Consider the following 26,420-nt stretch of genomic DNA (forward strand, 5'->3'; position numbering starts at 1 on the left):
TCCTTGAGTGCAGCTACTATTGGCCGTAGATGAGGGACGACGTGGAGGGGTATATGCGAACATGCCTCATCGGCCAACAAGATAAGGGGACAAACCATAAGGTTGTCAGTCTTTTTTAGCCTCTACCAATTTAAGAACGCCCTTAGAATATCATCTCCATGGAATTCATTGTTAGTTTGTCAAAGGTAGAGGGCCTCAGTTCTATTTTGGTTGTGGTGGATCATTTCTCAAAGTATGTCACCTTCATCCCAGCTTCTAAGGAGTGCCTTGCATAGAAGACTGCAGAGTTGTTTGTAAAGCACATGGTGAAGCACTGGGGCATACTAAAGAGCATTATGAGTGATCGCGATGCTCGCTTCACGAGCAAGTTTTGGCGTGAAGTATTTCGGCTAGTTGGCTCTGATTTCCTATTTTCAAGAAGCTTCTATCCACAGACAGATGAGCAAATAGAGCGCATCAATAGGATACTTGAGTAGTACCTTAGGCACTTTGTTAGTGCCAATCAGAAAAATTGGGTGAAGCTCCTTGACGTGACACAATTTTTTTATAATCTGCAAAAGAGCGAATCTTCATGCCACAACTCGTTTAAGATAGCCACGGGGCAGCAGCCACTGACCCTGCACACTCTTGCCGCACAAGAAAAGGGAAGATCATCCTTTGCCTATCAGTTTGTTCGCAACTGGCACAAGCAAAATAAGTTGGTGAAGGCATTTCTACACAAGGCGGCAAAGAGAATGAAGAAGTGGGCAGACAAGCATCGTCGGCCCACTGGGTTCCAAGTTGAGGACCAAGTGTTGGTGAAATTATATCCAGGTCGCACAAGCATCTTCCGCAGGCGGCACCGCGGACTGCTTAAAAAGTATGAAGGACGTTTCACCATCCCAAAGAAGGTAGGCAAGCTGGCGTACAAGCTAGAGTTGCCCCCAGACTTCAAGGTGCACCTGGTGTTCCACATGTGCAACCTCAAGCAGTTCCATCCAGATGATGGAGATCTGGAATACAGCATGCCACAATGCGCTCCCATCATGCAGAGGGCCCCGACAATACAATGGGCTGAGAAGCACCTCAGTCAGATCCTTTGCCACAAGGCCAACTACTTGGGCGAAACGAAGAAATACTTAGTGTAGTGGGAGAAAACAGCAAAACCTACGTGGGAGCCAACTTTCCAGATGAACAGCTGCTACCCGACTGAAGTCAGGGCTTACCATAAAACAGATGACGTCAAGGATGGCGCATGATTTGAAGGGGGGAGCATATTCTCTTGTGACTTATATTGTAAAGTTGTGTATAGAGTTTGTTTTGCTTTTGTTGAGTCTGATGTAAGCTACCCAGTTCAGATGAATCAATACCCCGAAGGGGCAGCCCGTATACTTGAACTGTAATAGCCTACGGGCAAATTTGTGAATGAATCAAATGCGTTGAGCTTTCTTTTGTTCACCCTCATTGTGATTGCTTCTTCTGATCAAAATTCTTCTCCCTCTATCCTCTCTTGCTCTCTTGCACTCTGATTATAAGCTTCCACGACTGGCAAGCGAGCTGACAAGTAGGCTTGCGGCGGTAAGGAAGGACTGTCGTGTCACATTGGCCTATTAAAGAAAATAGGCCCATGACAGGTAGCATACTTTACATATTTTGATTATATTGTTATTCTTTGGCTACAGAGAACCTAGGACAGGGATTTCAAGAAGCAATGGTCTAGGAGGCTTCTACTTGTGGCAAGCCTTGACCTCCCCTTAATTTTTGGAACACAAAAAAAAAGGTTGGAACTCTTGGGACTTTCTCTTTTGCCATTATTCTGAACAGACCTGGTGCTATAACTGAGCCACCTCTCCTTTTTAATAGTATTACATTGACCAAAATTTGTTGTTGGTTTTGGTGCTCGTGCCCAGTATCATGCTAGGTCAGATCTGATATCGAAATGACTAGGGAATAAGCACAAGACCAATATAACCAGCAAAAAAGTAAACCATGCACAACAAGGTTTTTATGTGGTTTGGCGATATGCCTTCATCCATGGGGAGAGTACTGAGATTCTTTATTATATTATGCAATCAGTGATACAAAAGATAATAAGAAAAGCCACAAACGAGAACAACCACGCCTATCCTTCGGTCCACCAAGAGGATCAATGTGTGCAGCCAAGGCCGTCTTTTTAAATCACCAAGAAGTCACACCTTCTGTCTTATCTCTTCTCAAATCCCAAGCACTTAGTTGGCAAAGGCGTTAGGCGGTACCCAAAATAAAAAAATTAAAAAAGCATACAAAATATGTAAACAAACTACTAAAATTAATAACAAACATGTATACAATATAAAATCAATCAACAATAAGCAATAGATAAATAATAACACATTATCGAACAATGTAAGCAATTATATTACATAAAAACAGTCAAATAGATAACTCATACACTTATAGATTATATATCAATTAAGTACACAAATATATATATATATAATACATAATATTGTAAATTTATAATATATGTTTATGATGTGTTAATATATATAATTATATATGATTATACAAAAAACATATATATGTGTGTGCAACTGAGCATCAAACCGCTAGACTACCTCGGCTAGGCCACCTAGACAGCACGTAGGCTCCGCCTTTGACAACTAAGCGGAGGGGTGAAAGGAGAAGGAAGAAGAAAAAAATAAGGTAAAAAAGTAAAACAAAAGAAGAAAATGAGAGAATAAAAAAAGAAAGCTTTTGGGGCAGGAGAAAAAAGAAAAAGAAAAAAATTAAAAGCATGACAAATATGTCCCTGCGGCTTAGACATGGATAGCTTAGGTAAAAAACAAAGTCCTAATGCCTACACCCATAAGCCTAGGTGGTGGCCCTACACCTAACCTGCCTAACCGCAACTTTTGACAACTAAGCCCAAGAGAAGCTCAAACACTAGAGAGACAATCAAGTCAAGAGAGCACAACTACCTTTTTTCTTTCTCAATCACTCAAGGCCAAGAGATACCTCACATTCCCCAAGAGGAGAGCCTACTTATTATTACTTTAAAGACTCTCATCTCTAAGAAAGAACCTTCCTCTCTCTTCATTTAATGCTCACTCATTTCCAAAAGAATCTCTCTTTCCTACTACTTTTAATTAAGACCTAAGGATTCTTATAATTTCTCTTTCCAACCCATTACCATAGGTTACTAAAGATCACCTCAAGAAGGAGATTTCATATGTGGTAACCGGGTTCCACTCTAAATGCCCGTTCAAGCCACATATAACATCTTTGTCTATAGCAACTTCCTTCATAAAGGATCTGATCATAGACAGAGATCTATTGCAAGTGTGTGGAGTAGATTCAAACTTGACAGAGCAACAAGAACCCATCAGTTTTATCCACTCCATTGCACTAGGTATTGATCATATGTATTTAAACATTTTCATGATGCCCTTATTTGTAGAGTTCAGATCCATACCTAAATGAAATATGTGAAAATACAAAACAATAGTATTCAAGGGCTTACAAGAACATAAACACAAAGTGCACATGCAAAGTTCACTAAGGGACAATACAAAGAGCTAACATAGGTAATACAATGCACTACGACACGAGCAAAAACAACAATTAAAATAATAACACTCTATTCATAATAAACTCACAAAGGAGTTAAAATGCTTAGCAGATTATTAGAAACAAATGGGGGGTTTTTCCCCATTTATACACAAGAGGTAGTCTCAATAGAGTTGTTGGAACAATCCAACAACTAGAAATAAAGTTGTTGGACTGTTCTGATAGCACTATTGACTAGTTAACTCTATGTTGACCAGTCCAAAAAGAACCACATACTCAAGTATGTATAAATATAGATACACATATATATATATTGTATATATATACATATTATATGTATATACATTTTAACAATTATATGTGTAAAATGCCCCTACATGGGCAAAACATATTACAATAATAAAATCGTTAAAAAATAAATAATATATACATATACACTCATATATATATATATATATATATATATATATATATATATATATATATATATATATATATATATATATATATGAATCAATACATTTTAACACTCCTCAAACTTATGGTGTGATTACTAAAAGTTTGAAAAAAACAAAAACAAAGAAAAGGATCCAATTCTTCATTAATAATCTTCACCAAATGCCTTCATCGGCTATCTTCATGATGCATCAAAAACAGAATTTTTTTTAATATCATCCTTAAGAACCTGTAGAGAGAACAACACAAAGGTCCCAACCACACAAAAAAAAATATCCTAAGCAAATAATTATTAAGAAAAAACATTTTGACCCAATAGTTATGGAATATATGTAAATAGTTTTAAAACAAATATATATTTTGAACAAAATGACATAGATTAATATATATATATATATATATATATATAGAGAGAGAGAGAGAGAGAGAGAGATGAAGAGAGGATGGTTAAGTTCCCCAACAAAACATAAAGGTATCACCTTAAGCAATAATTTTTAATATTAGCAATAATTCAAGCAAAGTATAATAACCATTAAGATAAACACAAGGAATATACTTCAAAATTAAATTTTAAGAATTTCACAATTAGACAACCATAATCATAAGAGCAGCATATTTTTCAAGAAACATAAATTTTAAACATATATTAGACATAAAATATCAATAAGATATAAAGAATTTAGCAATAATGTCTCAAAATATTGGGTAAACATTTCAAATAAGATTTCACTCATTAGTTATACTAAGTAAAATACAACAACATGTAAGCATAGAAAGGGAGTTTACAATAATCGAGGAATTAATTAAATTCATGCAAAACACGCAAGACAACCAACATAGAACAAATCTTAAATATCTTCAACATATATATCCAACATGCAATTAAAGCATATTCAATGCACATAACAACAATGAATGAAATTTTTTCAATGAATAAACATTTTTCATATAAGGCAAAACGAGTAGTAAAAGTTTAGAAATTTCATGGAGAGATTTTAAAAAATCTCACATAACAAAAAAATTAATATTTGCAAATCTCAACACTAATTTGCTCACCACATGCAGCCACCTTTTTTACCTCCAACCTAAGATCCTTAAAATTCAAGTGTATCAACGCATAGGACAAGAGATCAATCACAAATGTCAGCAATAATCATACTAGTGACCATGCACAAACAATACCGGCTATCTAAAGTAACAATACAAACCAGCTATAACCACAAGAGGTGTGCATCCCTCACCTCACAAATGATTGTAAAACTGCAAACAATAACATCAGCTACAATGAGTGCACAAAACTTACCACAACCATGGTTGTAAAACTGATAAACAAAAATCTCTTATTCAACAAAAAGGTACTCAAATAAGAGAGAAAAATTGAGGAAGCAAGATAGACAAATATATTGTAATGAAGACCAGTTGATGTTGGTAAGCAAGAATTAATACGATATTTAATCCATAAGGACAAAAATTGGTTACAAGTAAATAACAATAGAGTCATCACTAACAAAAATCAATATGATCACCCAATAAACAACAAAGGCCAAATAAGCAATTAATCGATAGAACACATTCATAGAACTAGAGATTAATCAATTATTAGCCAGAGCCAAAATATTAGCCATTTATACTAATAAAAAGATAGAGGTGCACACATAACTCACCTCAACAACTAACTCTGGCTTCACAACACTGAGGTGCACAAAACTGTTAGATTTTATGAAATCCAAAGTTTCACCATGCGAGAAGAATGAAGAACAGAGAGAGAGAGAGAAGAAGTTGCAGAGAAACCCACAATTTTCAATGCAAGAATCGACTACTAATCTTCTCATTATATGTTTTCACTAATACAAAGTTTAGGGTACTAAAATACCCTTTTACAACAAAGAATAATTACATACGTGGCATTAATGAAAGGATATCAGTTAGTATAATACATGGTTATGAGTTTGGACCCTGACACGATTTGGACAAATATACACATGCATGTCTTTTCACCCTCCCTCAAGTTGTTCATGGTTTTAAACCATGAACAACTTGCCTTTTAACATCCAAAACCTATCTTTGGTCAATCCTTTTATGAATATTGTTGAGATTAAGAGGTTTTAAGTTTAAGTTTTCCTAGATTAGAGGTTATTTGATATTTTAGTTTAATGAGGGACTTATATGTAATTTCTCCTTTTGGCCTATCTCTATTTAACATAGAGATTAGCCCTAATAACAATTAATGAGTTCTCTTATTTTGCAGTCGTCTCTCTCTCTCTCTCTCTACCTAGGTTTCTGCGCATCTCATCTAACCTTCTACATGGTATCAGAGCCATTGATCTCGGGAGCGTGATCGATCGTGATTGATCTACACCAACGGAAAAAAAAATTGGAATCAGGTGTGCAGTTTCTTTTTGCGTAAGATCTGATAACAGATCTGGTGTCTGACCAAGGTCATGACCCAGATCTGTCATCAGATCTAAGGGACACGGTGGATGCGTGTCTTCGGTTTGGTAGCCGTAACCCTTGAGCCCTTGACTTTTGGATTCTTTTTTCTGCCGTGATTTTTTGTTGTTTGGGAGCAACGACAATCTCATTTCCTGTGTTGTTGCTTGTGATCGAGATATGATTGATTTGTGTAACTGTGCCCTGAAGAAATGAAATTCTTGTTAGTTGTCGTGCTTTATATGTACGGGAGAAACAGCTATCGTGATTTTTTTTTCTGCGTTTGCATATTATCGTTGGTGGTGAATCTGGGTGTCGAGTTCTTCTCAAAATCTTAGTTGGCTGTTCTATTTCAGAATATGAATATCAACAGTCGTGATTCTCTGTTGTGTCGTGATTTTTTTTTCATGAGTGCTGTGAAAGAAGCATGTTAGTATCAGTTGTGTTTATGTTGTGGAAACAACAGGCGTGATTCCCTGCTGTGTTGGAAAATATCTCTGTTTGTGGGCTGTTGTTCATTACTGTCGTGGGATTCTGTGTTGAGTACAACTTTTGGTTGTCATATTGGCTGATGCGTGATGGTAACACACGCTATTCCCTGTGTCACTTGAAGCCTGTCCAAATTTTATCTCTGGTGTGGAAAACTGTGTAGTCGTGGACTTGCCTAACACGTGATTATAAAACTTGTTGTTCAAGTGAGTGAATCTGATTTTTTTTTGCAGCTGAAATAGAATTAAATCTTCAGTATGGCTGAAACTTCGAAATGTGATTCCAAAATTGAACATATTGGGGAGTATAAGGCTTTTGTCAATCCCTTCTCGTACGGCTCTTCTGTAAGGTTGAATAAAACTAACTATGCCAGGTGGTCCATAACTTTTATGATGTCGGTATCTGGACATCGTAGAAAACATATTTTGTTGGAAGACGAACCCACAGACAAAGTGGGAAAATATGTTACTTGGGATGAAGATAATGACATAGTTATGTCATGGATCATAAATAGTGTCGAACCCCATATTGCAGATGGTTTAATTTACTATAATACAGCCAAACAGATGTGGGACAATCTTCGAGATACGTACTCACAAGAAACTAATGTGAGTCGTATCCTGCAAGTCGAACAGGAGATATATAATTTAGAGCAGGGAGATCAGACCTTAGCCCAGTACTATGCCTCCGTCAAAGCTGCGTTTGAAAGACTCAATGCTCACAGGCCACTTTGTTGTTCGAAGCAAAAGGATCATCAAGAACAGACTATGGTTGCTCGGTTTCTTACAGGTCTATCTTCAGACTTCTCTGTTGCAAATGTCCAAATGTTGACTGGATCAGATGTACCTACTCTTGCTGATGCATACAATTGTCTGAGTAGACTTGCGATCTCTCTTCCACAATCTCAGCCTGTGACTCAGTCATCTACTCTAGTTGTCTCATCTGGTTATGGGCATGAAAATATTCAGAATATCAGAGGACGAGGTCGTGGACGAGGTATGGGAGGCAAGGGAAAGCTTTAATGTACATTTAGAAGATCGTTGCTAGGATAAGCATGGTCGGCCAACCTCTTCTTCATCAAAGCCATATGCTCCTAAAGTAAATGTTACTACACTAGAGGCAACAAATGTACATGATAATATATCTGCAAGTGATAGTATCACCCTCAGTCGAGTTGAATATGATGAGCTGATGGCTCTTCGCCCTTTGAGTTTCGCCCCTCCTGCAGCCGGTGTTGACTACTCAACAAGGAATCATCTTCATCCAAATGACAGTAAGTGAATTATTGACTCTGGTGCATCCAGACACTTGTGTAGAAATTCGCTTGTTTTTTCAGATCTAAAGGATATTACTGTTTATCGAGGAGTCTCATTAGCCGATGGGAGTTCCTCACCGATTGTTGGTCAGGGAAACATTTCTATATCCTCATCCTTACAGTTGAAAAATGTTCTTCATGCTCCAAACTTTCCTCAAAGTTTACTCTCTGTTAGTTGCCTTACAAAGAATTAAACTGTAGAGTGATATTTGATCTGATGGGTTGTCATTTTCAGGATTTGCTGACGGGGAAGAAGATTGGTGGAGGCTATGAAGAAAATGGAGTCTACTACTTACATCATCCAGTGGGTACTGTTCATGCTGCAATGGAACACTCATCCAGTCCTGTTCAGTGGCATCGGCGTCTTGGTCATCCTTCATTGTCAAAGCTTTGTTCTGTCTTTCCTCAAATTCCTTCCACTACATTATTTCAGTGTGAAGCATGTCAGTTGGGCAAGCATCATCGAAGTTCGTTCCCTTTGAGTCAGAGTCAGTCTAGTCATAAGGTTTTTGAACTTCTTCATGCAGATGTATGGGGTCCTAGTAAGATTCCTACTAGGACTCAGTGTCGATATTATCTTGTTATTATTGATGATTTCTCTAAGTTGTCATGGGTGTTTTTAATAAAAGAACGATATGAAGTTCCAAGTATTATCAAATCCTTAATTCTTGAAATAAAAACTCAGTTTGAATCTATTGTCAAGATTGTTCACACTGATAATGCTCTTGAGTTTAAATCAAAAGTTATGTTACAATTTTACCAAGATCATGGCATTCAACCCCAAACTTTATGTGCCTATTCATCTCCAAAAAATGGGGTGGCTGAGCGAAAACATCGGCACCTGCTTGATGTTGCCCGGACCATTATGATTCAATCCAATGCTCCTGCATTATATTGGGGTGATGTGATTACCACTGCTTGTTATCTGATCAACCGCATGCCTTCATCTTCTGTGGGTGATCAAATTCCATTACATATCCTAAAACCTAATACCCCACTCTTCTCTTTCTCACAAAAAATATTTGGATGTGTTTGTTGTGTACACAAACTTGGTCCTGACCGTGATGAATTATCCACTCAAGCTACAAAATGCATATTTATAGGTTATCCAAAAAATCAAAAGGGATACCGATGTTATGATCCTATTTCTTGCCGAGAGTATGTCAGTGTTGATGTATCTTTCTTGGAATTCACTCCATATTTCTCTAGTACCGGTTCCCCGCTGCATGTTGGTCCAGCTGACTATTTTCCCTTACCTATACCTCCTTTTCCTTTGGAATTTGTGCCCTTGGTACCAAACCAAACTTCATCCTCTTCACGATTTAATAATCCTCCATTGGTATATGTGCGTAGAGCTCCACCTCTGACCATTCTTCCATCCTCTTCTTCTCCTGAGGTAAGTACTACTGACAATCATGATCTTTATGATGATGATAACAGGCCTATCGCTCTACGCAAGGGGACACGACAATGTACCTTATATCCCATATCTCATTTTGTCTCCGATGTCAGAATTGGAAATCAGATGAAAACTTTTATTTCAGCCTTATCTGCTGAAATGATTCCTCTGAACTATCAACAGGCAGAGCTAGATAACCACTGGAAGCTGGCTATGCAAGAAGAAATGGATGCTTTAGTGTCTCAGCATACATGGGATTTAGTTGATTCCCCAGTAGATGCTGACATTGTTGGATGCAAATGGGTATATACAATAAAGTACAAATCAGATGGTTCTATTGAAAGGTACAAGGCCAGATTAGTAGCAAAAGGCTATACTCAGACATATGGTATTGATTTTTTTGAAACCTTTTCTCCTGTTCCACGGATGGGCACCATTCGTCTTGTTCTCTCAGTAGTTGTTTATCATGGTTGGAGCTTATGTCAATTAGATGTGAAAAATGTGTTTCTATATGAGGATCTATCTGAGACAATTTACATGCAACAACCTCCAGGTTTTGAGGTTGAGAGGGAGTGTCAGAAGGTGTGTAGATAGAGAAAGGCGATTTATGGCTTGAAATAAAGTTTGCATGCATGGTTTTAAAACCTGTTTGAAGTGATGTCACGCTTTGGCTTCAACAGGTCAGCGGCAGATCATACACTATTTATCAAGAAAACTAACTCAGGCATAGTTGTTATGGTGGTATATGTGGATGACATCATTCTTACAGGAGATGATGTGAAAGATATTGAAGCCACAAAGGCTCATCTTCAAAAACACTTTGTTATAAAAGACCTTGGTTCACTTAGATATTTTCTGGGTATAGAAGTTGCGAGGAGTCATGAAGGGATGGTTTTGTCTCAACGGAAGTATGTTCTTGATTTATTAAAGGAAACGAGAATGTTGAGAGCTAAACCAGCAAATATTTCCATGGATCATAAAGTTCAGTTGTTTGAAGAAGGGTCAAAACCGGTTGATAACAAAAGTTATCGCTCACTATTAGGAAAGCTACTGTATGTAACTGTAATCAGGCCGGATATTGCTTTAGCAATAAGCAAAGTTAGACAGTTTATGGACAAACCAACTGAGGTACACTGAAATGCAGCTATAATGATTCTCAGGTATTTAAAATCTTCTCCTGGAAAAGGGTTATTGTTCAGGAAAGGTGGAACTCTGGAGATAGTGGCCTATTCTCATGCTGACTATGCAGGATCTATAGTGGATAGAAAATCTACCACAGGATTCTGTGTGTTTCTGGGAGACAACATAATTTCATGGAGAAGTAAGAAGCAAAATGTGGTTTCTAGATTGAGTGCAGAATCAGAATATAGGGCTATGGCTCAAACAGTTGTTGAATTGATGTGGGTTCGTACTGTTCTTCATGATCTTCAGGTGAAGGTTTCCTCTCCTATGACCATGATGTGTGATAACAAGGCTGCCACATATATAGCAAACAATCTTGTCTTTCATGAGAGAACAAAGCACATTGAGGTTGATTGCCACTATGTAAGAGATATGGTTCAAGCTGGTCATATCTCTACCAAATATCTAAAGTCGGAGGACCAAGTTGCAGATATGTTTACAAAGCCTCTTGCTAGACCAAATTTCTCAAAATGTTGTGACAAGCCGAGCACGATTGATATCTATGCTCCAGCTTGAGGGGGAGTGTTGAGATTAAGAGGCTTTAAGTTTAAGTTTTCCTAGATTAGAGGTTATTTGATATTTTAGTTTAATGAGGGACTTATATGTAATTTCTCCTTTTGGCCTCTCTCTATTTAACATAGAGATTAGCCCTAATAACAATTAACGAGTTCTCTTATTTTGCAGCTCTCTCTCTCTCTCTACCTAGGTTTATGCGCATCTCATCTAACCTTCTACAAATATATCAGCCACTTGTTCAGTAATTCATACAAATTAAGGCTCAATCTCCTTCTCTTCTACCTTTTGTCTCACAAAATGTTGTCTATTTCAATATTTTTCGCATGACTGTGATAAATGGGATTGAAGGACATATCGATGGCACTTTGATTATCACATAAAAGAAGAGATCATGAAATCGATTCTCCCACCTCTGTCAGTAAGTGCCTAATCCATGTAGCGGTTGCCATTGACCAATATTCGGCTTCTGTACTTGATCTAGCAATAGCCTTTTGTTTCTTACTACTCCAGGATACCAGATTCATCCTAACAAAAACACAATAGCCTGATATCGATCTGCGTTCGTCTGGATCTCCCGCTCAATCTGCATCAGTGTAGACAATAATTTTGTATGCATTTTGCCCATTTATCCATTTTTTGTATAAAACACCATCCCCAATAGTTCCCTTCAAGTATCAAAGTATTCGTTTAACTACTTCTGTATGTCCCATACGCAACTCATGCATGAACTGAGATACTTGATTTACTGAGTAAACAATATCAGGTCGAGTGAAAGTAAGATATTGCAACATCTCGACTATGCTGAAATATTTTATAGGATCCTCATATAGATCTCCATCTTGATAATTGAGTTTCTTATGAAAGACACTAAGAGTTCCCAAGGGTTTGCACTCTTTCAAACCTGCCTTGTTGAGGACATCAATAGTGTACTTATGTTGGGTGAGAGTCATTCTTTGTGAGGTAATGTCAACTTCAACTCCACAGAAGTATTGCAGTTTTCCTAGATCCTTCATTTTGAATCTCTGATTCAAGAGCTACTTGACCTCCTCAATATGAACTTTGGAATTACCGGTGATGATAATATCATCTACATATATCAATAACAGAGTAACTATGTCTTGGGTCTTGAATATAAACAAGAAGTGGTCAAGGAGAGATCGGCTAAAGCCATATTTTTGTATTTCAAGAGAGAAACTATCAAACCAAGAACGAGATGTCTGCTTCAACCCATATATGGCCCTTTTTAATTTACATGCGTATTTTGTAGGATTGCCTTCTGCATATCCAGTGAGCTGCTCCATGTACACTTCCTTATTCAGATCTCCATATAGAAAGACATTTTTGACATCAAGTTGACTAATTGTCCACCGATGTTCAATAGCTAAAGATAGTATGACTCTGATTGTTCCTATTTTCACAACTGGACTAAAGGTCTCATTATAATCATGTCCTTGCTCTTGTGTAAATCCTTTGGCAACAAGTCTCGCCTTGTATCGTTTGATAGTGCCATCTGGTTTGTACTTTATTTTGTACATCCATCTCGACCCAACTATATTTTTGTCAGGTGGTTTGGGAACAACATCCCAAATACCACATTCATGAAGAACCTCCATTTCTTCATTAATCACTTCAATCCATCTTCTAGAATTTACTGCCTGAGAAAATGTTGTGGGCTCATCTTCCTTGCCCAAAGCAGTTAGAAAAAGTTGAAAGACCAGTGAAAATTTTTCATAATTGACCCATCTTTCGATTGGATGACGAGAGTGAGTGGATCTTCTAATATCAAAAGTAGGAGTAGAAGTAGAAGTAGAAGTAGAGGGTGCATCCATTTCCTAATTAGAAATAGTGTGCGCCTCTCTTCCTCGTCAAGTATAAACAAAATGATGCAGAAAATCCTAAAGATCCGAGCTTTGAAGACGAATTGGATCCAAATCCAATTCCCAAGATCCGATCCAGGATGCTAACCATGGCAAATCCAATCGAGCAGGACCATCTGGGTCCAATTGGATCTCCGCGTACCCAAATCCATTTTTAATATTGTGCTGCAATATCTAAGATATTTTGTATCTTTCTCAGATATTATAATTTTATGTTTCGATTCTATTTTGTCATGTTACAGAAAAGCATTAAATTTATTTTTATTTTTATTTTTTAGGTACTAGATTCTACGGATCCGGATAGTTCTGGTGCCCTGTAGGATTCTTTTATGGCACTAGAGGGTGTATGGGGAACGCAGGTAGTTTTTTATTTTTCATAATTATATTTTTCTAATGCGTTTTTGTGCAAGATTCAATTTGTTGCTCGATCTAGATCCGAATCTTGATCCATTTCAATGGATCCTTAGTTGGCGCCATTGGGAGTGGACCATCTTAGTCTTCATTCAAATCCAGCCTTGATTATTCCAAGTCAATATGGTTGTTGGACTTCTTAATGGCCCTTAGCCAAAATTAGCTTAGTCAAAATTGTGAGTTGTGCTATGCTATGCTATGCTATGCTATGCTATGCTATGCTATGCTATGCTATGCTTGGGAAGGCCATTTTTCTCTTTAATGTGGCTCTTTCCCAAGCTTATTAATCAAGGGAGGTCGGCCAAGGGAATGTGGATTTTGTTCTGGAAATTTTAAAATTTTCTTGGTGGAGAAGAAGTGTTTGAAGGGTGAAGACAATCTCAGTATTTTGACCGTATCTCCCTCATTACTTATTCAAATTACATGATCTTGAGCTTGTTGGAAAGCTAAGATCTTTCCCTACAAGTTTGTTGTTTATCATTTTTCATGATTTGGCTTGGTTAAGCTGCTAAAATCCCTGACAAGTTTCTGGCTGACATCATCAAGTCCTTTTGCTAGCGGAAAGCTAGAATTTGTGAGTTTTTTTTTTTTTTAGAATCACTTTGGTGAAGATCAACCTTGACGTGTTGTTGTGTAAGCATTTGGGTTCGTCATTGCTGGGTGTTCAAGCTACATTTCGTCGTGTTTCAATTCGGTGTCGGTTGCTTCACAACAACATCCCATGGTCATCTTCATTCAGATAAAAAAATTGTTGGTTCATTTGTGTTTGTCTTTGCTTCATTATCAATTTTCCTACATTTTCTTGTTGATTGTTGCTAATAGTTGCAAGTCGATTATTTGCTGAATGTTTGGAATGAATGTTCTAAAATATTTATGTTGTTAAGTGATTCTACTGTTCACAAAAATATTCAGTTCTATTTGTTATTACATAACTCGGTTTTCTGTCAAAACCCGAATTTTGAGTTGTCAGGGCTGACTCCAAAGAAATGATCATATCGACCTCGATACTAGTCAGTTTCTAGCGTTCTTTAGCTTCCCGGAAAGCTAAGATGATCATCTATAACTTTGTAGTTGAGGCCATTGCGTGAATTGGCCTTTTGCATCCTTGAAAAGTGATGATAAGATTTCGGACTGAAAGGCGTTCACTGTCACCTGTTTGGTTCAAAACACACCTGGTGGTGTTCGGTGTTTTTTTAATTATCTTAAGATTCTCTGCATGAAAAATCAATTTGTTTGATTCTGTGGAAAGCTAGAACCTAGATCTAAAACTTCTACGCTCAAAGTCCTAGCTGAATCCTCCTTTATGTGTCTAAAAAATATCAATCTTTTTACTATTGTTGAATAGTTAAAATTTTAATTTATTTGATAATATCTCATATAATTTCTAGAATTCAAAAATTCGTAGAGACTCATAAAAACTCAAATAAATACAAATCTTCATTCGTTGGAAAGGTCTGGATCTGGCCTACGTTTTCTCAGTTGGTGGTTTTCACAAGATTAACTATCTGAAGGGTCAAAAAACCCTTCGAATAAACTGTCTGTGAAGTCCAAAAGTCTGTCATAGGCTGGTTTGTCTACCCCAGTCCTGAGTCCATGGAACAGACATCTCTGTTCCGAATATAGTGATTTCAAATTTGTTGGAAAGGCGCGTGAGTCATGCACAACTTTTCTTTGGACCGCCTCTGTCGAAATAGAGCGCATAGGTCTCGAAAATCTTATTTCCCTGAGCTCTATTCGGTCGCATTTTCAAGAAAAACTTTTGTGCATGTCAAGATCTATTTGGATCTTGAATTATGGATCGATGTTCACCAAGTCTACATTATTTTGGTATCAGAGTGAGATGCTAGATTTCTTAATTTGACATGATTCCCGGTGATGTGGAAGGTCAAAAAAAAATTAGGATCCATGCGCCATGTTTGGTCGAACCAGATATAGAAGTCAAAGCGATTATATACCTTAAAAGGACATTCATGACCTTAGGGATGAAACTCAAACCTTGTGGTGTCAAATCGATGATCTTCATCGTAAAATAAAAGATTTTACCAAAGAGCAGGAGAAGCCATTCGAGCGAAGTCAATGTGTTTCTCAAGAATGCGTAGAACACTTCCTTATGACTCTGATGATGAATTTGAGTCAGAACGGGATAAGAAAATGAGGTTTTTGCAAAGTTAATTGCTCGCTGAACAAACTCGGATGGCAAGGATAAAATCTAGACTTTGTGAACTGGAATTAGAGGAAGAGCTTCGTCATATATCGGATCTGCTTCGATCCTTAAGGACATATGGGTGGTCTGACTCCGTTCGTCGGTCTGACCTACATCAGTACTCGTATACGGGTAGAAAGATGGATCCGCCTAGGAGATCCAGTTGGGAGTCTAGTGCTCCAAATCTAAATGTCCATTATGTGAATTTTTTGCAGAGAAAATCAAGGCAGAGCCCTCGTACTCCCGTCTCATCCTTTAGTCCCCGACCCAACCCCACCTTACTTAAATCTGATAATTCTAGGGTTAGGTTTGAGGAAATCTCGTGTGTGAGTTGCAAGAACGAAGAAAGCTATGTTTCTTCTGACTTAGGATCTCAACAATTCGAAGAAGTCATATTGAAAAATGAGGATTGGGATAGCGAAGAAGAGTCTCGGTGTGAAAAAATTAATCGCACTCTTGTTATTTTCACAAAGGAGCCTACCAAGGAGCCTTTTCGTGAAATGATTGGTGGACTGATATTTGATGAAGAAATGGAGAAGGAACCCTCACCTAAAATTGAGGATGTTCCTATGTGCAAAATTCTTGATGAACCAATTTTTGAGAAAATGTATAAGAAGATGTCCCACATTTCTTCATTTTGGAAAATCGAATCTATGGAAGACCAGTCTGGTGTCAATCTTGACGATCCGGTCTTCAAAAAATTTTAAGATCGCATAGAAGAAACAATTTTCTTTAAAGATGTGACTGACATTATTGTCAACAATGACCTCTCAATCCATATTAGTGAATTCATCTTCGATAAGAATATCAAAATTGAAAAGCCCTATCATAGTATTGAAAAATTGATCGAGATGTGTGATAAGGAGCTTTTAGGAATTGAAAATTTAGAAGTTCATAATGAAATATCTCTTGTTGAGTTGTTCAAAAATTCTGAGATGAATACATTGAAAATGACAAACATAAAAACTCTAAATTTTTTTTGTGACCATCAGGATTTTGTTGATAATCGTGCTTCTGTATCTTTGATAAATTCATATAGTAATTTTGTTCTATTTTTATATTAGGTTGCTTATTTTCAAAATGAATTGTCTTATGATTGCAAAACTCTGTGTGCGAAATTTGATATTATGATTAGCATGATACATAGACAATTTTTATCTATGACTGATCTGAATTTTGTTATAATCGTTAGAGCCCTGATACTTGGTCAAATTATTAAATATCAAGTCCTAGAAAAATTTGTGTTTTAATCTAATTCGTCTGAATTAGATTGTGCAAGGAATGTTAATTTGCATGTTTTTAGTCAAACCATAAACAATTGTGAGAATTCATGTGAATATTTAAGTAAAAACCCAAGTAAGTTTGTCTTGCATGATAAAAATGTTAATGTGTTAATATTTGATAGTAATTTACAATATTTGTCGAGCATGCATAATGGTTTAAGTATATATCTGATGTTGTTTACATTGCATAGTACATTTATTTTTCCTGTGGACAGACTCTGTGTTGATTTTATTTTGAATGTTTGCAGAGATTATGGAGCCTCACATGAGAAGAACAAGGCTCTGAGGATGAAGCCTTTCGACCCAGGGGGGAATGATGCAGAGCAACCTAAAGATCCAAGTTTTGAAGATGAATTGGATCAAAATTCAATTCCCAAGATCCGATCCAAGATGTGAACCATGGCAGATCCAATCGAGCAGGACCATCTAGGTCCAATTAGTTTTCTGTGTACTCAGATCCATTTTTAATATCGTGCTGCAATATCTGAGATATTTTGTATCTTTCTCAAATATTGTAATTTTATGTTTCAATTCCATTTTGTCATGTTACAGAAAAGCATTAAATTTATTTTTAGTTTTAGTTTTTAGGTATCGGATTCTACGAATCCGGATAGTTCTGGTGCCCTGTAGGATTCTTTTGTGGCACTAGAGGATGTATTGGGAACGAGGGTAGTTTTTTATTTTTTATAATTATATTTTTCTAATGCATTTTTGTGTAGGATCCAATTCGCTCTCGATCTGGATCTGAATCTTGATCCATTTTAATGGATCCCTAGTTAGCGCCATTGGGAGTGGACCATCTTAGTTTTCATTCAAATCCAGCCTCGACTATTTCAAGTCAATATGGTTGTTGAACCTCTTAATGGTCCTTAGCCAAAATTAGCTTAGTCAAAATCGTGGGTTGTGTTATACTTGAAAAGGCTATTTTCCTCTTTAATGTGGCTCTTCCCCAAGCTTATTAATCAAGGAAGGTTGACCAAGGGAATGTGGCTTTTGTTATGAAAATTTCAATTTTTTTTTGGTGGAGAAGAAGTGTTTGAAGGGTGAAGACAATCTCAGTATTTTGACTGCATCTCCCTAGATACTCGTCCAAATTATATTATTTTTAGCTTGTTGGAAAGCTAAGATCTTGCCCTACAAGTTTGTTGTTTATCATTGTATGTGATTCGACTTGGTTAAGCCGCTAAAAGCACTTGAAAATTTTCTGCTGACAGCATCAAGCCCTTTTGCTGGTGGAAAGCTCGAGTTTGTGAGTTTTTTTTTTTAGAATCCCTTTGGTGAAGATCGACCTTGACGTGTTGCTGTGTAAGCAGTTGGGTTCATCATTTCTGGATGTTCAAGCTGTAGTTCATGCTATTTCAGTTCGGTGTTGGTTGTTTTCCAATGACATCACATGGTCATCTTTATCCGGATAAAAAATTTGTTGGTTCATTTGTGTTTGTCTTTGCTTCATTATCAATTTTCCTACATTTTCTTGACTGTTGCTAGTAGTTGCAAGCTGATTATTTGCTGAATATTTGGAATGAAAGTTCTAAAATATTTATGTTGTTAAGTGATTCTATTGTTCACAAAAATATTCAGTTTTATTTGTAATTACATAACTCGGTTTCCTGTCAAAACCTGAATTCCTGAATTCCTGAATTCTGAGTTGTCACGGCTAACTCCAAAGAAATGAATGTATCGGCCTCGATACTAGTCAATTTTTGGCATTCATTAGCTTCTCAGAAAGCTAAGACAATCATCTACAACTTTATAGTTGAGTCCATTGCGTGAATTGGCCTTCTGCATCCTTGAAAAGTGCTGATAAGATTTCAGACTGAAAGGAGTTCACTGTCACCTGCTTGGTTCAGAACACAGGTGGTGGTGTTCGGTGTTTTTTTAATTATCTTGTGATTCACTGCATGAAAATTCAATTTGTTTGATTATGTGGAAAGCTATAACCTAAATCTAAAACTTTTGTGTTTAGAGTCCTAGCTGAATCCTCATTTATGTGTCTCAAAAATATTAAATTTGTTACTGCTCTCGAATAGTTAAAAATTTAATTCATTTGATAATGTCTCATATAATTTCTAGAATTCAAAAATTCTTAGAGACTCATAGAAAACTCAAAAAAATATAAATTTTAGTTCGTTGGAAAGGTCTAGATCTGACCTACATTTTCTCAGTTGATGGTTTCTGCAAACTTCACTGTTTGAAGGGTCAAAAACTCCTTCGAACAGACTATCTGCAAAGTCCAGAAGTCTATCATAGGCTGGTTTGTCTGTCTCAGTCCCGAGTCCATGGATTTGACACCTCTGATTTGAATCCAATGATTTCTGATTCGTTGGAAAGGCGCGTGAGTCACACACTACTTTTCTTTGGACTACTTTTGTCAAAACAAAGTGCATGGGTTCCAAAAATCGTATTTTTCCGAGTCCTATTTGGTCTCATTTTTGTGAAAAGCTTTCGCACGTGTCAAGATCCATTTGGATCTTGGATCGTGGATCATTGTTCACCGAATCCATATCATTTTGGTATCAGAGCGAGTTGCCAGATTTCTTAATTCTATATGATTTTCGGTGTTGTGAAAGGTAAAAAAAATTAGGATTCATGCGTCATGTTTGGGCAAACCGGATATAAGAGTCGAAGCGAGTATATCCCTGAAAAGGACATTCATGACCTTAGGGATGAAACTCAAACCTTGCGACATCAAATCGCTGATCTTCATCATAAAATAGAAGATTTTACCAAGGAGCGGGAGAAGCCATTCGAGCAAAGTCAATGTATTTCTCAAGGAGTGCGTAGAACACTTCCTTATGACTCTGATTATGAATTTGAATCAAAACGGGATAAGAAAATGAGGTTTTTGCAAAGTCAATTGCTCCATGAACAAACTCGGATGGCAAGGATAAAATCTAGACTTTGTGAACTGGAATTAGAGGAAGAGATTCGTCACAGATCGGATCTGCTTCGATCCTTAAGGACGTATAGGTGGTCTAACTCCGTTTGTCGGTCTGACCTACATCAGTACTCGTATACGGGTAGAAAGATGGATCCGACTAGGAGATCCAGTCGGGAGTCTAGTGCTCCAAATCTAAACGTCCATTATGTGAAATTTTTGCAGAGAAAATTGAGGCAGAGCCCTCGTACGCCCGTCTCATCCTTTAGTCCCCGACCCAACCCAACCCAACCCAACCCCACCTTATTTAAATCTAATAATTCTAGGGCCAGGTTTAAAAAAATCTCGTGTGTGAGTTGCGAGAACGAAGAAAGTTATGTTTCTTCTAACTTAGGATCTCAATAATTCAAAGAATTTATATTAGAAAATGAGGATTGGGATAGCAAAGAAGAGTCCCAGTGTGAAAAAATTAATCGCACTCTTGTTATTTCACAAAGGAGCCTCCCGAGGAGCCTTTTCTTAAAATGATTGGTGAACCGATATTCGATGAGAAAATCGAAAAGAAACCCTCACCTAAAATTGAGGATGTTTCTATGTGCAAAATTCTTGATGAACCAATTTTTGAGAAAATGTATAAGGAGATGTCCCACATTTCTTTATTTTGGAAAATCAAACCTATAGAAGACTAGTCTGGTGTCAATCTTGATGATCCGGTCTTCGAGAAATTTTATGAGCACATAGAAGAAACGATTTTCCTTAAAAATGCGACTGACATTATTGTCAACAATGACCTCTCAATCCTTATTAGTGAATTCATCTTCGATAAGAATGTCAAAATTGAAAAGCCCTATCACAGTATTGAAAATTCGATCGAAATGTATGATAAAGAGCTTTTAGGAATTGAAAATTTAGTTCACAATGAAATATCTCTTGTTGAGTTGTTCAAAAATTCTGAGACGAATACATTGGAAATGACAAACATGAAAACTCTATTTTTTTTTTACCATCAGGATTTTGTTGATGATCGTGCTTCTGTATCTTTGATAAATTCAGATAGTAATTTTGCTCTATTTTTATATTGTGTTGCTTATTTTCAAAATGAATTGTCTTATGATTGCAAAACTCTATATGCGAAGTTTGATATTATGATTAGCATGATACATAAACAATTTTTATCTATGACTGATCTGAATTTTGTTACAATCGTTAAAGCCCTGATACTTGGTCAAATTATTAAATATCAAGTCCTGAAATTTTTTTTGTTTTAATCTAATTCGTCTAAATTAGATTGTGCAAGGAATGTTAATTTGCATGTTTTTAGTCAAACCATAAACAATTGTGAGAATTCAAGTGAATATTTAAGTAAAAACTCAAGTATGTTTGCCTTGCATGATAAAAATGTTAATGTGTTAATATCTGATAGTAATTTACAATATTTGTCGAGCATGCATAATGGTTTAAGTATATATATGATGTTGTCTACATTGCATAGTACATTTATTTTTCCTGTGGACAGACTCTGCGTTGATTTTATTTTGAATGTTTGCAGAGATTATGGAGCTTCATATGAGAAGAACAAGGCTCCGAGGATGAAGCCATTCGACCCAGGGGGGAATGATGCAGAGCAACCTGAAGAATCAAGCTTTGAAGATGAATTGGATCAAAATTCAATTCCCAAGATTCGATCCAAGATGCGAACCATGGTAGATCCAATCGAGCAGGACCATCTGGGTCCAATGAGATCTCTGTGTACTCAGATCCATTTTTAATATCGTGCTGCAATATCTGAGATATTTTGTATCTTTCTTAGAGATTGTAATTTTATGTTTCGATTCTATTTTTTCATGTTATAGAAAAGCATTAAATTTGTTTTTATTTTTTTTTCTACGGATTCATATAGTTCTGGTGCCCTGTAGGATTCTTTTGTGGCACTAGAGGGCGTATGGGAAACGTGGGTAGTTTTTTATTTTTCATAATTGCATTTTTCTAATGCATTTTTGTGCAGGATCCAATTCACTGCACGATCTGGATCTGAATCTCGATCCATTTCAATGAAGCCCTAGTTGGCGCCATTAGGAGTGGACCATCTTAGCCTTCATTCAAATCTAACCTTGATTATTCCAAGTCAATATGTTTGTTGGACCTCTTAATGGTCCTTAGCCAAAATTAGCTTAGTCAAAATCATGAGTTGTGCTATGCTATGCTTGGGAAGGCTATTTTCCTCTTTAATGTGACTCTTCCTCAAGCCTATTAATCAAGGGAGGTCGACCAAGGGAATGTGTCTTTTGTTCTGGAAATTTCAAATTTTTCTTGGTGGAGAAGAAGTGTTTAAAGGGTGAAAACAGTCTCTTTATTTTGATCTTATCTCCCTAGATACCGGTCTAAATTATATGATCTTTAGCTTGTTAGAAAGCTAAGATCTTGCCCTAGAAGTTTGTTGTTTACCATTTTATGTGATTTGGCTTGGTTAAGTCGCTAAAATTGCTGTCAAGTTTCCTGCTAATAGCATCAAGCCCTTTTGATGGTGGAAAGCTCGAGTTTGTGAGTTTTTTTTTTAGAATCCCTTTGGTGAAGATCAACCTTGATGTGTTGCTGTGTAAGCACTTGGGTTCCTCATTGCTGAGTGTTCAAGCTACAGTTCATGGTGTTTCAGTTCGGTGTCGGTTGCTTTCCAACGACATCCCATTGTCATCTTCATCCGGATAAAAAAATTGTTGGTTCATTTGTGTTTGTCATTGCTTCATTATCAATTTTCCTACGTTTTCTTGTTGACTGTTGCTAGTAGTTGCAAGTCGATTATTTTTTGAATGTTTTGAATGAATGTTCTAAAATATTTATGTTGTTAAGTGATTCTACTGTTCACAAAAATATTCAGTTCTATTTGCTATTACATAACTCGGTTTCCTGTCAAGATCTGAATTCCTGAATTCTGAGTTGTCAGGGCCAACTCTAAAGAAATGATCGTATCGGCCTCAATATTGGTCGGTTTCTGGCGTTCTTTAGCTTCCTAGAAAGATAAAATGATCATCTACAACTTTATGGTTGAGTCCATTGTGTGAATCGTCCTTATGTATCCTTGAAAAGTGCTGATAAGATTTTAAACTGGCAAGAGTTCACTGTCACCTATTTGGTTCAGAACACACCTGGTGGTGTTCGGTGTTTTTTTAATTATCTTGAGATTCCCTGCATAAAAATTCAATTTGTTTGATTTTATAGAAAGCTATAACCTAGAGCTAAATGTTTTGTGTTCAGAGTCCTAGCTGAATCCTCGTTTATGTGTCTCAAAAATATTAATCTTTTTACTATTGTCGAATAGTTGAAAATTTAATTCATTTGATAATATCTCATATAATTTCCAGAATTCAAATATTTTAGAGACTCATAGAAAACTCAAAAAAATACAAATCTTAGTTCGTTGAAAAGGCCTGGATCTGACTTATGTTTTCTTAGTTGGTGGTTTTCACAAACTCTACTGTCTGAAGGGTCGAAAACCCCTTTGAATAGACTATCCGCAGAGTCCAGAAGTCTATCATAGGGTGGTTTGTCTATCCCAATCCTGAGTCTATGGAATGGACACCTCTGATCCGAATCTAGTGATTTCAGATTCGCTGAAAAGGCGTGTGAGTCATGCATAACTTTTCTTTGGATCACCTCTATCAAAATAGAGTGCACGGGTCCCGAAAATCCTATTTCTTCAAGTCCTATTCAGTCTCATTTTTGTGAAAAGCTTCTGCGCGTGTCAAGATCCATTTGAATCTTGGATCGGTGTTCACCGAGTCCACATCACAAAACCTTTCCAAGGGTGGTTATGTTCTCTCATGTGCAATCAACCTATCAGCAGACATAGTTCCCTTATCCCTTTGATCACAATCTGAAGAACAAATATCATTAGTACTAGAGAAAAAATCAAAATTCAACCAAGGATGATAGACCTCAGTTCATCGAAGACAATATTTCTTAATATTTTGATGTGCTTGCTCATGGGATCATAGCACCTGTATCCTTTATAGTTATCCACATACCCCACAAACCTGCACTTCAAAGCCTTGTCCTGAAACTTATGTCTTATTGAACTATCAATATGAACGTAACATACACAACCAAACACGTGCAAATCATAATAGTTGGGATGAACTTCAAACAGGGAAAAGTAAGGAAATTTGTTTGCCAAAATAGTCATGGGCAATCAATTTATCACATCGACTGCTAAATGAAAGGCTTTTGTGCATACAGTAATGGAAAGATTACTATCATGTATCATACTCATTACACTCTCAACAATGTGGTGATGCTTCCTTTCAGCAATCCCATTCTGTTGAGGTGTATGAGGGCAAGACACCCTTCTACTTATTCCATTACTTTGGAAAAAAGTAATAAAGTAACTTGAAGAGAATTCACCTCCTCCATCATATTGAAAGCAGAGAATGTTTTCAAAAAATTGATTCTTGACAAAAGAGTGAAAGTTTTGGAACAACTTGAAGGTCTCAAACTTGTGTTTCATAAAGAAAATCTAAGTATAACGAGAATAACTGTCAACAAATATAAGATAATAGCAAGATGTCAACAAATATAAAATATTTAAGTTTCTCATAAGAACAAATCAAAGAAATTTTAAACAAGATCTCATAAGATCACACGTGCGAATATTATACAAAATTATGTAAAATCAAAACAAATGAAATCATTTCAAACTTATTTAATCAAGATTGAAAAAAACAACACCAATATGAGCTCAACAAGTCCAAGATAAGGATAAAACACAATAAATTTTGAAAAGGTAAGAAAACATAAAGACATTCAAAACAGCTCAATCATGTGCTTAGGATCAACCAAGAAACAAATGATGTCTCAAAAAGATTTTGAAGGAAAAACAACCAACCTTTTATAATTTTTTCTTTTTTTAAAACAAATGCTTTCTCATACAAAATGCATGAGATAGGCAACAAAAGTAAGAATAAACAAAGATATTTTCAAATACTTACTGAATTAAGATTTTCTTATCTCCACGATCAAAGAACTCCGAAATGACCATTAAAAGTCAAGATGGTTATATCCCGGCTCTGACACCATTCAATGAAGTATGCGAAAATACAAAACAAAAGCTTCCAAGGGCTTACAAGAACATAAACACAAAGTGCACATGCACAAGTCCACTAAAGGAGAATACAAAGAGCCAACATAGGCAATACAAACAGCCACTATGGGCAACACAATGCACTAAGGCACAAGAGCAAGAACAACAATAGAAATAATAGCATTGTATTCATAATAAACTCACAAAGGAGTTAGAATGCTTAGAAGAGCATTAGAAAGAAATGGGGTTATTTATTAGCCCTATTTATACATAAGAGGTAGTCTCAATAGAGTTGTTTGAATGGTCCAACAACTAAAAATATAGAGTTGTTGGATTGTTCCAAAAGCGGACTAGTCAACTCTATGTTGACTAGTCCAAAAAGAAATACATATAGATAAATGTATATATCACTGTCACCAATATTGACGATATTTTGAAAATATCGTGAGAAATACCGATATTTTAAGGTAGCCGATATTAAATGTAATATCTCGCGATACTTTTAAAATATCGCTAGAAGACAAAATATAGTGATATTATCACGATAATATCATGATATTTTTTGGAAAAACTCATTTTTATTTATTTTAAGTTTGCATTTCCTATTTTTTTGTTTCTTTTATATTTTAAAACCTTTAAAACACGTTTCTTTATATTTTTTAAAGAAAATAATCCAAAACTTATTATTTTCTTAACTTTTTTGTTGTTATTTATATTTTTTCAATTTTTTAAATTCCCGAGATATTCCCAAGAATTATCAAATTTTGAAAATCTCTCTGAGAAATACCCTCGCTGAGAAATTACCTTTAACGGTACAAGTGACTATGGTATATACATATTATATGTATATACATTTTAACAATTACATGTATAAAATGACCAAAATGCCCTACATGGGAAAAACCTATTACAATAATATAACAGTTAAAAAGTATATAATATATACATATACACTTATATATGAATCAATATATTTTAACACATACATAGTTCAAGCTGTCAAGCATAAGCCCCACCTGGTCTCATGCTATGTCTAAATAATTTAGTCCTAAGATGTGTGTCATGTTGTCCACTCCAAGCATTCCCATTCTGATCAACTACCTACTGTTCAGGTCACTAGCATTTGAACAACAGAGATGCAATGAAAAGTGAGTTTCCAACAGAATATCTGACTACTCCTATCCAGGGTTTAGTAGCAACTGATATATACTATAGAAATTTTAGGTATGTGCCTTATCTCTCATCCAACTTTACTTGGCACAGCTAACACTCCATATACCATTCCTTCTCCAAAGAATAGCTGTAATGGTTGTGTTTAGTAACTTTCTCCATTTAAGGCTATCTGCAATAAGGTTGACTCAACGGATCAGGATTTTATG

The 26,420-nt window shown here is 36.2% G+C and overlaps 1 pseudogene; it reads right to left on the minus strand.

The window, feature by feature from the left end:
- LOC149832544 (uncharacterized) overlaps window positions 1-26,420 on the minus strand; it is a 41,810-nt pseudogene that overhangs the window by 12,445 nt on the left and 2,945 nt on the right.

Source organism: Nuphar pumila, chromosome 7 (assembly GCF_984573655.1).
Source record: "Nuphar pumila chromosome 7, dmNupPumi1.hap1.1, whole genome shotgun sequence".
NCBI classification, from domain to species: Eukaryota; Viridiplantae; Streptophyta; class Magnoliopsida; order Nymphaeales; family Nymphaeaceae; genus Nuphar; species Nuphar pumila.